The sequence below is a fragment of the Galeopterus variegatus genome, unplaced genomic scaffold (genome assembly GCF_000696425.1).
Source record: "Galeopterus variegatus unplaced genomic scaffold, G_variegatus-3.0.2 Scaffold38, whole genome shotgun sequence".
In the NCBI taxonomy this organism is placed as follows: Eukaryota; Metazoa; Chordata; class Mammalia; order Dermoptera; family Cynocephalidae; genus Galeopterus; species Galeopterus variegatus.
The window spans coordinates 1,412,683-1,428,223 of NW_007726149.1; positions in this window are offsets into that span (position 1 = coordinate 1,412,683).

Consider the following 15,541-nt stretch of genomic DNA (forward strand, 5'->3'; position numbering starts at 1 on the left):
AGTAAATGAATGTTTCTGGATAGTTTAGATGATTCTCAACTGGCTCATTCAGCAGCTGTTTTTCTAGTTTGTGATGGCAAGAAAGGTACAAACTCCATTTCCCAGACTTCTTGCAATACGGGTGTGAGCGTGAATTAGTTTCCGCTGTCAGATGTTTGTATATAACTTCTTTTGGAACTGAGTCATGCATAGAAAAGCAGGAGGGAGTGAACATCCATTTTGTTGGCAAGAATTGTGGTAGGGGTTCCATGTTTCTGGCCAGGTATGTTTGAGGAGCTTGGAATTCATAAAACAGAGACAAACCAAAGCCAGAGATGTGGCTTGGGGTAAGATATGCTACTTAAGGAAACATTCTTTCATTTTTTCCATTTTTTTCTTTTAATTTTTGATAATCTTACAGATAATATTGTCACAGGGATAAAAGAAATTGGAAAAGAAAGAAAAAGGCAACCATTATACCACCACTGAAATATATAAACACTTTCAATTTTTCTGTTCTTTGTCAGTCATTATCCATTTTTATGCATATAATATTGTATAATATAGGGAACATAAGTTTGATATAATTTTCTGATTTCTTTCTCTTAAAATTATATTGTAAATTTATGCACAAATATATTTTAATATATTGAAAAATGAAAAAATAACCAGGAAAAAATAGACATGCAGATCTATGCACCTACAAGTCTTTTGTTCATTTAACCATAAGTGCCTACTGGTTCCATGCTCTGGGGATCAGCAGTGAAGAAGCCCAACAAAGTCCATGCCCTAAGGATGACTATTTTCTCTAGTGGGTTACCACTCCAAGAGATCCATTCATTTTGGTGTCCCTGGGAGAGTCCCACCTTATTTCATTGTCCCAGCATAATTATTAATAGCTCTCACTCTCCAAGGTGTCTCAGTTAGGATGATACATTGCATGGTCACCCTCGATAATACACAAAAAATATACATTAATTGCAGAATAATAAATGCTATAAACATATCATCAAGTAAGGTGACAGTAATTGGGAGAAAGAGAGTTCCTTTGTTTGGGTGTTTAGGGAAGTTCTCTCTGAGGAGAGCTACAACTGAATGATCAGAAGGAGCCAATCGGGTGCAGATTGAAGGTGCAAACATTCCAGGAAGAGCGAATGTAAGCGACATGTCCCAAGGACAGAGAGAGGCAGTGTGGATGGAGTGCAGTGTGGGAGGGCAAGAGTGGCCTAAGGGGAGGTAAGGGCTAGGCTAGGTTTTGCAGGGCGTGGGTATCATGTGAAGGGGTTTGGCTTTCATGTGAAATGCAATGGGCAGTCTTTCAAGGAGAGCAAAGTGACCTAACTTCTGTGTGTCTGTGCCAACTGTATTCAAATCCATAGGCCAGCGATCACTATGTGGTAAGGCATTCTCATATTTAAGAATGCAATGGTTCCTATAGCAAAGCCACTATGACTTTATGGAAAAATTATGTCTGTTGTCTACCAGCACTGGAATGAAGGATAAATTGTTATAGGACTTCAAGCTTAGGACTAAGCTTGAATTATACTCCTAAGAAGCATACATATTTACAACTTTTTCCCCTAAAGTATTAAAAGATAAAATAAGGTGTTCAATTTTAAAACTTTAGATCAGACTCGCAAATAAATGCAAATCTTTACAAGTTTAATCAAGCTGTCCTGTCATCATTTGGTGACACCATTATTTAAGGATTATGCGGTTTGAAGGTAATTGGGACAAATCTCTAGGCAAAGGAGTGGCAATTTGGGACTCCCTAACCGAAGAGGAAGGGAGGAGCAAGATGCCAGAAGTCTGATGGAGGTCTGTGGTAGTAGGCATTCCGGCAGCTTCCAGATTCCTTCTGAGGCATTTTAAAGAGATGCAGCTCAGAGGCGTAACTCCATCCCGCTAGGTTTGGTCTTTCAAGGCCCAGCACTTGGCCACACAGGTTGTGCAAGACACAAGGATGTCAGGCTGCAGGAACTGAAGTGTGGGCCAAATTCCAGGTCACACTCTGCCCACCAAACCATACTAGCTCAAAGGAAGGGACACCTCCTCAACTCAGCTTTGGTTTGCCTTTCTGTTTATGAATCCCAAGCTCCTCAAACACATCTGGCCAGAACCATGGGGCCTCTGCCATAACCCACAGCAGAAAAATAATCCACTCCCTGCCTTTCTATCCATGACTCTGAGAAAAGGTCATGGCCAGAGGAGATATCTTTTCTATATAACACTAAACTTGTTCTGTATCTGGTGATCCTATGTTTTGGACATTCCTAGCACTATTATGGCCTCTAACCAGTCATGCCCTTACTGTCTAAATCTCTTAGCAGATTCACCCTCACCAGGGGGTTAATTCTGTCTTCTGGTTCTCACCCCAAGTATGAGACTGCATTGATTTCTTGTTTCAGCAACATCCAGGGCATAAAACACATAAAAGCATTTTTCATTATTTACCCACATAAATAATTCATTGCTGAAGGCTGCTGTGGAAAGCAGGACTACGTACAGCATGATCATGACTGAATCCATCAAGCACCACCCTCCCCTGGCTCCGGGAGTCCTATTAGGATCTCCATCCTCTCCTCTGTCACCATTTAGTTCTTCTAGTCCTTTCTATCTCCCTCAGGACTAGTTAAGACAGATGCTAATTTGTGCATGGGGTTTTGAAAATAACACTTTTCATAGCAGTGGTTCGACCTAATGGTGTTTTTCATCTCAAAAATGTTTTACAAACATTAATTAAGCTTATAGCTCCCTAGTGGGCTTAGGCAGAGGTAATGCTCACGGAAAGAGTTTCCACTTCTCCCCCAAGCCACAGAAAGTCCTCAAGGAAACAGAAGGCCAGGGGCTTCAGCCCAACAGTCCTTTTCTTGAAAGAGGATTTGACATACCTTTAAAACATGCTCAGAAAATAGTCTTTTGTGATGCTTCGTAAATTGAAATCCCTTGGAATGCTTTATAAAATAAAGTCCAGCTAGTATATACCATTTGCCAAAAAGTATTTTTTGTTTGTTGTTGTGAAAAAATATATATCTATTGAGTTAGTGTAGTAGGAAAATAAACTGCAAACCTAATTATCAAAAAGGCATTAGTTGTTTTTCAATAGGAAGAGGGAGAAAAAAAAATACCTAGCAGATGTGAGTAAGAAGGAAGGATATGAGAAAATAGGAGATACTTAAAGGCATTCTTTTCATTTCCTTATTCTGACCCAGAAATCCAAACAGAAAAGCTTTAGAAGAAACACCTGAAAAAACAGTATCCCCACTTTAAAAATGCAGAAATACAGGCATAGTGCAGTGGTGAAATTCATTCATGGCCATTTTCATCTAAATAAAGGCTCTTAACGAGCATTTATATAAAACTTTAGATAATTCAAACAAACCCACAGTAGCAGAAAGCAGATCAGTGATTGCCTAGGAGTGAGGGGAGAAAACAATTATAAGGGGCATGAGAAACCTTTTTGGAATGATGGATGTATTCGTTATTTTCATTGTGGTAATGTGTTCATAAATGTATACATATACATATAGTCAAAACTTTAAATACATGCAGTTTACTGCATTTCAGTAAAAAGCAGTTGAAAAAGTGATAGGAATTGGGTGAAGGCTGAAGAAGTGGAGGAAAAGCATTCTGAGCAGAAGGAAAAGCATATACAAAGAAATAAAGGCATTTTATCTGATAAGCACATAGGACTTACCATCTACCAGGCAATATTCCATGAGTTTTAGAAATACTAGCTCATTTTGGGCCAACCCCGTGGCGCACTCGGGAGAGTGCGGTGCTAGAAGTGCAGCGATGCTCCCGCCGCGGGTTCGGATCCTATATAGGAATGGCCGGTGCACTCACTGGCTGAGCGCCGTGTGGGCAACACCACACCAAGGGTTGCGATCCCCTTACCGGTCACGAAAAAGACAAAAAAAAAAAAATGTGAAATACTAGCTCATTTTATCTTACATCCCTATAAGGTAAGTACTATTAATGTCATCCTTATTTGGCAGATAAAGAAATTGAGACATATATAAAGTCACTTACCCAAAATAACAGAGTAATTGTCATAGCTGGGCTTTGAATCTGACAGCTTTGGTCTAGAGTTAATGCTCTTAAATACTACAACATACTACCTCCACATATCTAGGAACATATTTGGTAATATTTGTGAGTATATTTGAAAAGCCACATGACTATAGCCAAAAGTAAAGAGAGGAGAGGAAGGAGAAGATCTTGTGTACCCTATGCCTGTCCCACCATTTTATCTTAGAAGTAGACAATTTGTTTTGATTTCACAGATGAGACTTCGGACTTTTTGAGTTGGTGCTGGGATGAGTTAAGACTTTGGAGTTACGGGGAAGGAACAAATGTATTTACATGTGAGAAGGACATTAATTTTGGGGGTTGGAGTGGAATGCTATGTGTTGAATATGTCCCCCAAAAGTTCATGTGTGGGAAGCTTGATCACCACTGTACCAGTGTTAAGAAAGTGGGAAATTCAATTATGGTATTTGAAAGATGGGGGCTTTAAGAGGTGATTGGACCATGAAGACTATGCCCTCAATTCATGGAGTAATGGGTTGATGGCTTAATGAGTTGTCACAGGGGTGGACTGGTGGCTTTAAAAGGAGAGCGCATGAAAGCTCTCTTGCCATTTTTGCCACCCTGGTCACCACTAGACTCTGTAGAGAGTTCCCACCCAGAAGAAGGCCCTCATCAGATGCACCCCCTGGACCGTGGACATCCCAGCTTCCAAAACTGTACGAAATGAATTTCATTTTGTTTATAAACTGCCCAGTTTCAGGTATTCTCTTGTAAGTGACAGAAAACAGATGGATACACCTTGGAAATATAGGTTGGGGTACGTTCATTTAAGTATGAGAAGTCCAGTCCATATACTGAAAAGATATATTGGAAACTTTCTGAATGATATCTTTATTTTGAATGGACTCATTTCCATTCATTATCAAGTACTAATTATATTCTCAATGGGACACATCTGAAAGTAAATTTTCTACCACCCCTACAAAGGATTTAGTCCTGAATGCACAAATTGATCAGATAATGGATTGTGCTCCCCAAGTAGCTTAAGAATCAGGTGACATTGTCCACAAAAAGAGACAGGCTCCCTTTCAAAGCACACATTCACAGGCTTTCCTTTGATATCTGCTTGGGGAGATGCAAATGGAAGGAGAAAGGCAGAAGCACAAAGCCTCCCAATCAGCGATTACAGAATTGCTGCTGCTTTTCTCTCTCTCTCTTTCACGGAGATCACCTACAAAATCTCCCTGGCTTGCCTGAAAAGGACATGACGGGAAATTGAGCTGTCAAAGGCTATTAACCAAAAAAGCAGACTTCCAAGGTTCTTAAAATTTATACAAACTACAAAATACACATTTAGCTGCAGATGTGTTAGGGACAAGAGCCTTAATGTCTGTGTCGTCTTGAATCCAGGAACTCACTGCTGCTCATCTGACCGACCTGTGTCATTTCATCTGGGATCCCAGCCTTCAAGTAGAAGATTCCTTTCTGGCCTTTCTCCTGACTTTCATTTCTTGCCAAAATATAGCTCCAGAATACTGAAGAGTTGAATGTGTCATTAGTGTGGTTGCCTTGATGAGCTCAGCAGCTCATTCCTCACAGAGGCCATGAAGTTTGACAGAGCTCTCTGTATTAGTCAGCTCAAGCTGCCATGACAGAATACCATACACTGGGAGGCTTAAACAACAGAAATTTATTCCCTCACAGTCTGGAGGCAGGAAGTCTGAGATCAGGGTGCCAGCATGGTCAGACTCCAGTGAGGGCTCTTTTACCGGCTTACAGATGGCTACCTTCTTGCTATGGGCTCACATGGCCCTTCCTCAGTGTGTACATGTGGAGAGAGAATCAGATCTCTCTCTCTTCCTCTTCTTATAAAGCCACCAATCCCACTGGATCAGGACTTTACCCTTATGACCTCATTTAACAGCAATTACATCCTAAAAGCCTTATGTCCAAATACAATAACACTGGGTGTTAGGGCTTCAACATATGAATGGCGGGGTGGGGGGGGATGACACAATTCATTCCATAGCATTACCCCTCTCCCAGATTCTGTGCTACATGCATTTTATAGAGTGGACCACAGCATCTGTGCCTCTCCCTGTATGAAGGCCCACCCCACCCCCACAACCCATGCATTTAAGATTGCAAACTTGGGACCCATGGGCTAAATTCAGCTTTCACAAATATTTTATTTAGCCCACAATTTGTAAAAACAAATTTGAATTAGTTGTCAACATTTAAAACTTGGGATATAGCAAATAAACATTTGCATTCTCAGCTTTTCTTGAAGAAAGTCTGTAAGGGATTGTGTTTTGTTCTTTGTATTGGCCTTGAGAGCACAGAGTCAAGCTTGTGTCCAATGCCTAACAAAGCAGGATGGGGCGTGATGGAATCTACTGGGGGAGCTGGATTGCTCTTAGAACTCTTTTTATTTCTTCCACACTTAATTAAGTTTTTCTCCCCCTTCCATCACAATTTTTTTTATCTTGTTGCACCTTATGGATATCTATAATTCACTTCTGGGGGGCAATGAAACAAGTTATATGTATATTTAAATCAACCCTCAGTATATGTTTGCTGAGAGGATTAATAATTGCCTTAGTCCATTTGTCCTGCTATAACAGAATACCTGAGACTGGAAAATTTACAAAGAACAGAAATTTATTTTCTCACAGTTCTGGAGGCTGGAAAGTCCAAGGCACTGACAGGTTTGGTTGTCTGGTGAGGGCTGCATCTGGGGAGGAACACTGTGTCCTCACATGGCGGGGAAGCAAGTTAGCAAGCTAGCCAAATGCTGAGTAAAGCCTCTTTTATAAGGGCTATTAACTAGGAAGGAGCCCTCCTGACCTAACCATCTCTTAATACTATCACACTGGTAACACCTCATTTTGGAGGGGAGCAATTCAAACCATAGTAATGTTGATGATGTGTGTGTGTGTGTGTCCATGTGCATTCTCAAAACATCCAAGGAGAACTCTTAATTGAATTCAGAAATAACTATAACACTTGAAAGACAAATTACTGTTTAACAAAATCTTGAAAAGAACTAATATATAATAAGGGGGGAGCATATCATTAATAAATTAATGAATCTGTATGGCACTTCAATTTATAAAGCACTTTCCTGTATATCTTATAGTTTCACTTCATCCACATCACTTTTCTATGATGTAGCCATTATCTTTATTTTATCAAGAAGAAGCACCAGCTCAGTAAGTGGAGTTAAGTGATGTGCTCATGATTGCAAAGCTGGTTGCCCCAAAGGATCCAGGGTTTGAAGCTAAGTCTCTAAGGTCATGAGCTATCCTGCTGTGCACAGTATACCAAGCAGAACTCATTGATGTGAACAGAGAACTCACATCTTGTCATTTCACAAACTTCATCATCAACACATCTGTCTCTCCAAGGCCCTGTGCACTGCCAGGGAATTCCATTACCCTGGACTATTTTTTTTTCCTTCTCTCTCTCTCTTCCCACTTTCTTCATCCTAGACCCCTAACTTGCTCAGTAAACTCAAGCCCCACCCCAAAGAACTGGTTTCCAAAGATCCCTTGGAGACAATATAGTACTCTACTCTTACACAAGAGATGATGGTTGTTTTGTTTTGTTTTGTTTTTGTCCTCAAAACCAAGTAGGTTACTTCTCCTTCTGGGTAATTTCTGACACAGTACAAGTATATTGAAATAAATCTTTCAGAAGTAGAAAATCTTATTAAAAGCCATCCCCATGCATGGTGAACAGGGAAGGCAAGTGAGCGAAAACAAGAAGTTCACTGAGAGGGAGAAGCCCAGGCCACTAATTCCACCACAGCCACCCACTTTCTGTGGACTCATGGCAAGGAAGTTTTTCTTCCTAGAGCTCAGTTTCCCCATGTGTAGAATAAGCTAAGGACAGTGCGCTAAGGTCTCAGGACCTCCCCTAATGTTCAACGCATGGCCCTGGTGCATTAGTGAGGGACATGAGAAGCTGGGCTCTGTCTCTGCCCCAACTACAGTAGACAGGTTCCTCAAGTCTCCCTTTACCTCAGCAGTCCCCTTCATCCAAGCACATCTAGAAGATGAAAATAGGAACACTGCTGCACCAGTAGCCTGCAGTGATTAGAAAGAGGGGCTCTCTTTTTAAAGTCAGAGTCCAGCTCCCTCTGAACCATCAGGGAGAAGAGGGCTTGGTGCTTATAACCCAGCTATAAAGATGAGCTGCAGTTCTGATCAAGCACATTTGTCAGTATGTCCCTATTCTGACACAGGCCCAAAGACATGGGCTCACGAGAAGTGCAAGGAGAAGAGTCAGGACTGTGATAAAGACAGGACTTCTTGAAAGTGTGTCCAAGGCTGATTCCTCGCATATGCAAAACACTGTTATTCAAGGTGTCTTCACATTAATGATCTTACTAGAGACTCCCAGGATAATAATATTTCCATTTAACAAATGTGGAAATTAAAACATAATTATGAATGATATACCACGTTCTGCTATTTGGTGAAAGAGGTGGAGGCAAAACCCTAGGGACCAGACACTGCAGTAAACTGGCCCAAAGTGTAGTCAGGGAATAGTAGTACTGTGGGATGCCAATAGGTATTATGCAAAACAAACAAATAAATGAACAAAATTATGAAAAAAACTAAAAGCTGCAAGATCAAAAAGATCTGGAAAGTTTTGGATTAAACAAAGTTCAGCATTTTGCAGGACTTCTCAGAAACCTGACGATACTACTGTCCATTGCCAAATTGCAAGGGAGAATGTGGTATATAGCATTTTCCCAAATCATAACACCACTGCAAGTCATTCCTTAGGGATGTTTCACACAACTAAGATTCTTGAAAAACATTTTCCTACATCAATCATGCATTTCATCCAATCATGAGTGACAGACATCACAGCCCCACGAGCTGGTCATTCTCAAGGGGCACAGAATTTGAACCAAAGCTCATCTGAAATATAGGAAGTCTTCTGTGTTCATAAATAGTCACTAGCATTTTCTAGGAGAGGGTCCTCCTTCCCCACCCCGTTGATGTCAGCCTTGGCCATATGACTTGCTTTGGCCAAAAAATAAGAGCGGACATGACTTGTGTGCTTTCTGGGCAGAAGATTTTGAACTAGCACGTGCTTTGTCATGCATGTATCCTTCTGCCACGATGGCCAGCCATGGTTCAGACAGAGGTAGCTCTACCAGCCTGGGGCCTGGAGTAAGGACAACATGGTGGAGACCTGTTGCCAACCCACAGTGAGAATAATCCTTTGCCATTGTAAACCACTAAGATTTGGTGGCATTTATTACCACAGCCAATTTTTTACCATAGCCAATCACAACCTGACCGTTATAATTTCCCAAACATTTATCATCACATAATTAATTATTGATATGATACTTCTTCAGTAAACAGTTACTCATATTCAATATTTGAAGATACATCAGGACTCAGCAGAAAATCGAGTGGTCCTAAATTTAGGTGACCTGTTCCTAACCTATTTGCCCTGGATAATGTCACTGAACAGCCCTGAACTTCTACTTTTAAAAAATGTCTACCTCACATGGTTGATGAGACAATCAAATGATATATATGGAAGTATTTTAAAGACTGTAAAATGTTACACAAATGCAAGATGTATAATCAGTGTGCTGTCCTGAGCTGGATTTCAGAGCTCCTGCCTGACAACAGTGAATGGAGTGACCTCCAAGTGGGGAAGCAGGAAGTCAAATGCTGTTGACCCATGTCTGTGGCTCCTTTTCATCATATTTCATGAATTTTATAGCAGGAGACTTCCAAATTAACCAATATTAAAATTTCTCCATCTTCTGTCAGTGTGCTTTGGGCTCTAAGAAACCCTGGTTCACACAGACTTGAACGACAAGGAAGTATTTCATCTGATAAAACACCATGTTTAGAAGTCAGGTGGTCAACAGGCAATCAACAGCTCAATAATGTCAAACACTCAGACTCTTCCCGATCCTCCTTTCTACTGTCCTCAGCATCAGCTTCATCCTAAAGCTAGGTTTTCCTCCTGGTCACTAAATGGCTGCTGGAAGAAATCAGGTCTAGAAGCTTCTTTGGTCACATTTTTCAAGAGGAAATACAAACATTTCACTCACACCAGCATTATAAGTCCTTCCTCAATTTACCAAAAACATGTGCCAAGGCTTTTGCTGGATTAATGATGGGGAAGTCAGCTCAGGAGCTCAGATGAAGATACCAGAACAAAATCAAGGTTTGTTAGTAAGGAGGAAAGGAGAAACAGACAAGAAACTAGTATTTTGCATAGCCGCTCAGTAAGAGAAAAGCTAGCACCTCATGCATTTCCATAGACCTGTGAACCGTTTAATGTTCAGAGCAAACCTGATAATTGGGCAGAAGTAAAATCTCCTAACACTTAGCTCTACTACCATCTGTTGCTGACATAACAATTTTGCATAATACCAAAAATGTCAGATGGAAGCTACGTATTAGCTATGTCCAAGATATTTCATGCTCACAATGTATATGGAATAGAAGAAACAGCTTTGCTCCATATACTATTGAGTTCATAGTTATCCAGTTATGATTCCAGACATTGAGGGAGGACAACTCCAGAGCTTCCTAATAACCTATACCCCCTTGGTGTTTGGAAAGCTGTATGCACTGGTGGCTCCAGAATTTCTATCCAGGACAGATTTTGAAAGAGGGAAAGGCACTTGTATTTGAAACTGCACAGCAAATACACAGTTTTTAGCTTATAATTTATATTACGGTAAGTAAGAATAGCAAAGTTTCCTAAAGATTTTTTTTTTTTACTGTACACAAAATTGAGAAAATATCAATTGTCCATCTCTAAACTAAGGAGTCAAGGAAATAGCTATAGCTATTGAGCAAAGGTAGTGGAAGATTTCTAGAGAAAATAAGATTCCTGTCATAAACCTTCCACCAGCTGAAAAGTTTATAAAGTACAAGCAAGAATTTCCCTATTTTTATTATAAGATGTTTCAAATATATATTAATACAGACAGTGATATAACAGACACCCACATGCTCAACATTCAGATGTATTAAATGTTAACATTTTGACGTTCCCCAGGTGCTCTTTCTGATTTATACCCTTCTTCCTGCTGTAGAGATGAGCTACCTCGCATTAATCTTCCACATATTTTAAATTACGATTACCATAAATGCATGTATCCATAGTTAAGACTATAGTTTTGAAAATGGCATCATATGAGGTGTCATTCAGCAGCTTGCCTTTTCGTTGGTTGTTCTGATGAGTTTTACCTATGTTGCTCTAGTTCCCACTTTTGAATTATTTTGTAATACTCCATTGCTGAATACAGTAGCATCTACTTACCTATTCTTCTGCTGACGAACATTTAAGTTACTTTCATTTTTTACTATTATAAACAAGCTGCAAAGAACAATCTGGTGTGTGACTCGTTGTGCACATGTCAGAGGACTTCTCCAGGTTACAGATCCACAAAGCTACAGTGAGAAATTCTACTCCAGCATTATTTATCAATTTATGCTAATATCAGCAGTGTATAAAGGTCTTTCTTTTTTCATTTTGCCAATCCGTTGGCTATGAAATGGTATATCCTTGTTCAGCTTGCATTTCCTAAAAGCTACAGAAATACGGCAACTTTTCAGGGGTTTTTTTTCCATTTATTTTACATTCAGATTTCTCTTCTGAAAATTTGCTTCTTGATATATTTTGTCCATTTAAAGTATTTGTCTTTTTCCTGCTGAATTGTAAAATTTTTTTACATGTTTTAGATATTAACATTTTTTGATCATATGCATTGCAAAGGCAGGCAACAGAGCCAGCCGCCCAGAGACCTGAGACAGGAGCCGAGGGCCACCCCGCCCCCTCTACAACAACATCTTAGAATGCAGTTATTTGCCACCTGTGTTTCTTTGGGGTGTGTGACTTATCTGCTCACATCCTTCACCGAATTTCTGCTTAGATTTTTCTAATTCATTTTTAAGAGTTCTTTTTGCATTAAATTTGTTCCTTATCAATTGACTTTTAAATTTAATTTGTGATATTTTCCTTTGTTTCGATGTTGAGAAAATAATTTTCTATCTAAACATTAAATAAATAAAAAAAAATTTTTTTTAAAGTTCTAGTAACAAAACTACACATACTCATCAATAAATCAATGGATGTGGTATAAAAAAAAGTAAACCACAAACAAAAAAAATCCTTATTGAAGTCCAGTTGTAGGTATTGCTTTCCCCTCTTCTGCCAGGCTCATCACTCTATCATAGAAAAAATTAAATTGGTCTGGCATAATTTGCACTTCACAAAATCAGTTGATTACCACCCAGTACCATGTGTTTTTCTAGGTGGTTGCAAACTGATTGTTTGATGATTTGTTCTTCTATCTTTCCAGGCATCCAAGATAAGCTGAACAGTCTGTCATTACTATGGCTGTCTTTTTCCCTGTTTTAAAAAAACAAGTACTTCATCTGCTGATTCTACTTGTCAGCACCTTCTCTTGTCCAACCTTCATTTTCTAAAATAAAGGCCAGTGATCTTGCAAAAAAAAAAAAAAAAAAATACACACACACATACATATATGCATTGCAAATATCTTCTCATCTATGGCATATCTTTTTAATTTTAAAGTTCTTTTTTCATTGTATTTATGTTTATAATTTTAGTGTAGTTATATTTATCTATCTTTTCCTTAATTAAGGGTTTTGTTTTCTTGTGTTTGTCTATGGAAGATTTAAGATTATAAAGATACTCTCTTTTACTTTCTTCCAGAAGTTTTTATGGTTTCTTTTGACATTTAGATCTTTAGTCTGTCTGTAATTGATCTTTATGAGGTGTAAGATAGTGAGTTAATTTTCTTTCCAGAAAGATAACTAGATACCCTACACTCATTTGTTGAATAGTTCACATTTTCCCCACTGATTTGTAAGGTCTTCTCTGTCACACATCAAGTCTCTATATGTGCCTGGGTCTATTTTGTCCAACTCTACACAAATAGCATGCTGTCTAAATTACTGTATCTTTTTAGTAAGTCTTGATATTTGGTAGGGGAAGCTTCATGTGTCTTAGTTATTATGGTCTCTTTCTCTCCTATATGAATGTTAGGGTCAGTTCAAGTTTCATGGAAAATCTTATTGGTGTTTTGATTTGAATTCCATTACATTTATTATCATCTTCCTGATCTTGTCTTTTCTTCCACAAACCTGCTATGTCTCTGCATATGTTCAAGCCATCTTCTACATCCTTCAGTACTGTTTTATAATTTTCTGTATACAAGGTTTTGTACACCTTGTGTAAACTTATTCTTAGGTATTTTATTGTTTTTGTTGCTATGGTAAATGGGAACTTTATTCTAAAACATTTTCTATCAACATTTTTCTCACTGTTTTTTTTTTTTCTTTTCTATTTAATACTTAATTCTTAAAATCATATGCATTTTCTTCTTTGCATGATGTGAAATTTAAATATAACACTTTCCTCCAAATAATTATTTTCAACTCTTTGGTGAGTAATCTCTTAACCATTGGCTGTGAGTCTTCCTTTACTATATATTATCTTCTCAATATGAGGTTACTTCAGAAAGTTTGTGGAGGTGTTAGCTGGTTAGCTCAGTTGGTTAGAGCACAGCCTTATAACACCAGGGTCACAGGTTCGGATCCCTGTACCAGCCAGCTGCCCCCAAAAAAAGTTTGTGGAAAAGTAGAATTAAAAGATAATACAAATCTCTTCATGAACTTTTTGAAGTACCCGCATATACCAGGACTGGTTTTGTATAATCACTTTGTTTCCATTGATGAATATATTCATTTTCATATTAGCATCATGATGGTCACATTTCTGTAATATTTTAATGCGTCTTTGTGTGTGTGTGTTTACACACAAAAAAGCAGAACAATGAAATAATGCATCTCTTACTAAAAGAAGTATTGAACCAAGGTTCATTCACATAGTTCTTAGAAATTTGTATCATGCCTTAATATCTAGCAGAACAGCTCTCTTGCCCACCTCATTCACCATGTGATACTGTAATACCCTGCATTGCTATAGAGAGTCATCACCAGGGAAAAGGCCCTCACCAGATGCACCCCATGGACCATGGACTTCCCAGCCTCCAAAACCGTAAGGAATAAATTTCATAATTTTAATTTATTTGTAAAAAAAGAAAGAAAAATCTAGCAGAACAGCTCAATTAATTACTTTTGGTGGTGTGTTAAATCAATATGCTAATTGGGGAAAATAATATTCAGTCTTTTCATCCCATTGGCTATATATTTATTTATCCATGTTTTCTTTTAACTCTCTCAGTAATAGTTTGTAATTTTCTTCACATAGACTCATTTTTTAAATTAAAGGTACAGCTACATACTTTGAGGTGGAGTGTTTTTCCCCCAACACCTGATATATCTTTTGATTAGTTACTGTGGGGAGAGCAGGAAAGCTGGTTACTTTTGTACATTTCTCATTAACCAGCAATATTACTAAACTTCCATGAAGATAACCACTTAATTATCTTGGGCTTTCTCAACAGGTAATTATATCATTTCCAAATAATACTTTTTTTCTCATTCCCAGTAGCAATGTCCCTGTATCTATTTTAGAATTGTATTAACTAATTCAGTGGTAGGAAAGATCCTGTTTTCTCTCTGATTTTAATGGGATCCTGTCTCCTATTTTGATTCTTTGTCCTGTAGTGTGTGGTGCTAATTAAGACTATATTTGAGATTTGTCTGCATTCTCCAGGCAGCTGGTATGCTCCTTATGAAGACAGCCCTGCCTGTGGAAACATGTCTGATACTCTGTGTCTGGTCTCTGCAACCCTAGGCACAGAGCAGAGAATTTGGTCATGGCCAGGAAGACTTATGCTCTATTGTGGGGAGGCCCTAACAGACTGGGACTGCTTCTTTCTGGATGTAGCCACATGTTTAGAGACTTCTGCTCTCCCTGTATAGTTTGGGGTTTCTACTCCGGCCTTGAGCAGACACTTGGGTTTCCCTCACATGCTACTCTCTGTCGTTGATTGCACACTCAAGAGTAAATGGAAATCACAGCAATTGTGTCAGCTGGGTTCCACATGACAAGCTGAGAAAGATTCTAAACAGAAATACTTACTTGTTGTAGGATAAAACACATAAGTTCCAAGTTTCCTACCAATCCTATCATCAGAGATAAACACCACTAACAATTTGGGGTGTGTGTCTATACATGCATGTGCATACAAATACATGCATTTCTAGATTTCTGTTCTATGCTCTTCAAACATGCACATGTTTGGATAATGTGAGTCCATTTTTTTAACTTCTTTCCAACTTAATATATATAAGTATTGTTTATTCTTTTCAATGGCAATGTAATATGCCACTATATGGCTGTACTATAATCATTCTACTACTAATATATATTTCCAGTTTGTTTCCTTGTATCTTGAACCAACATATATTTAGGATAGATTTCTAGAGGTAAGTTGTTGAAGTATAAGGTAAGCATTTTTTAATTAGCTTAATTTTAAGAGATGAGATACTTTCAACTCATCCTTTGACCATGAATTTAGAGTACTGTCTATGAACCATTG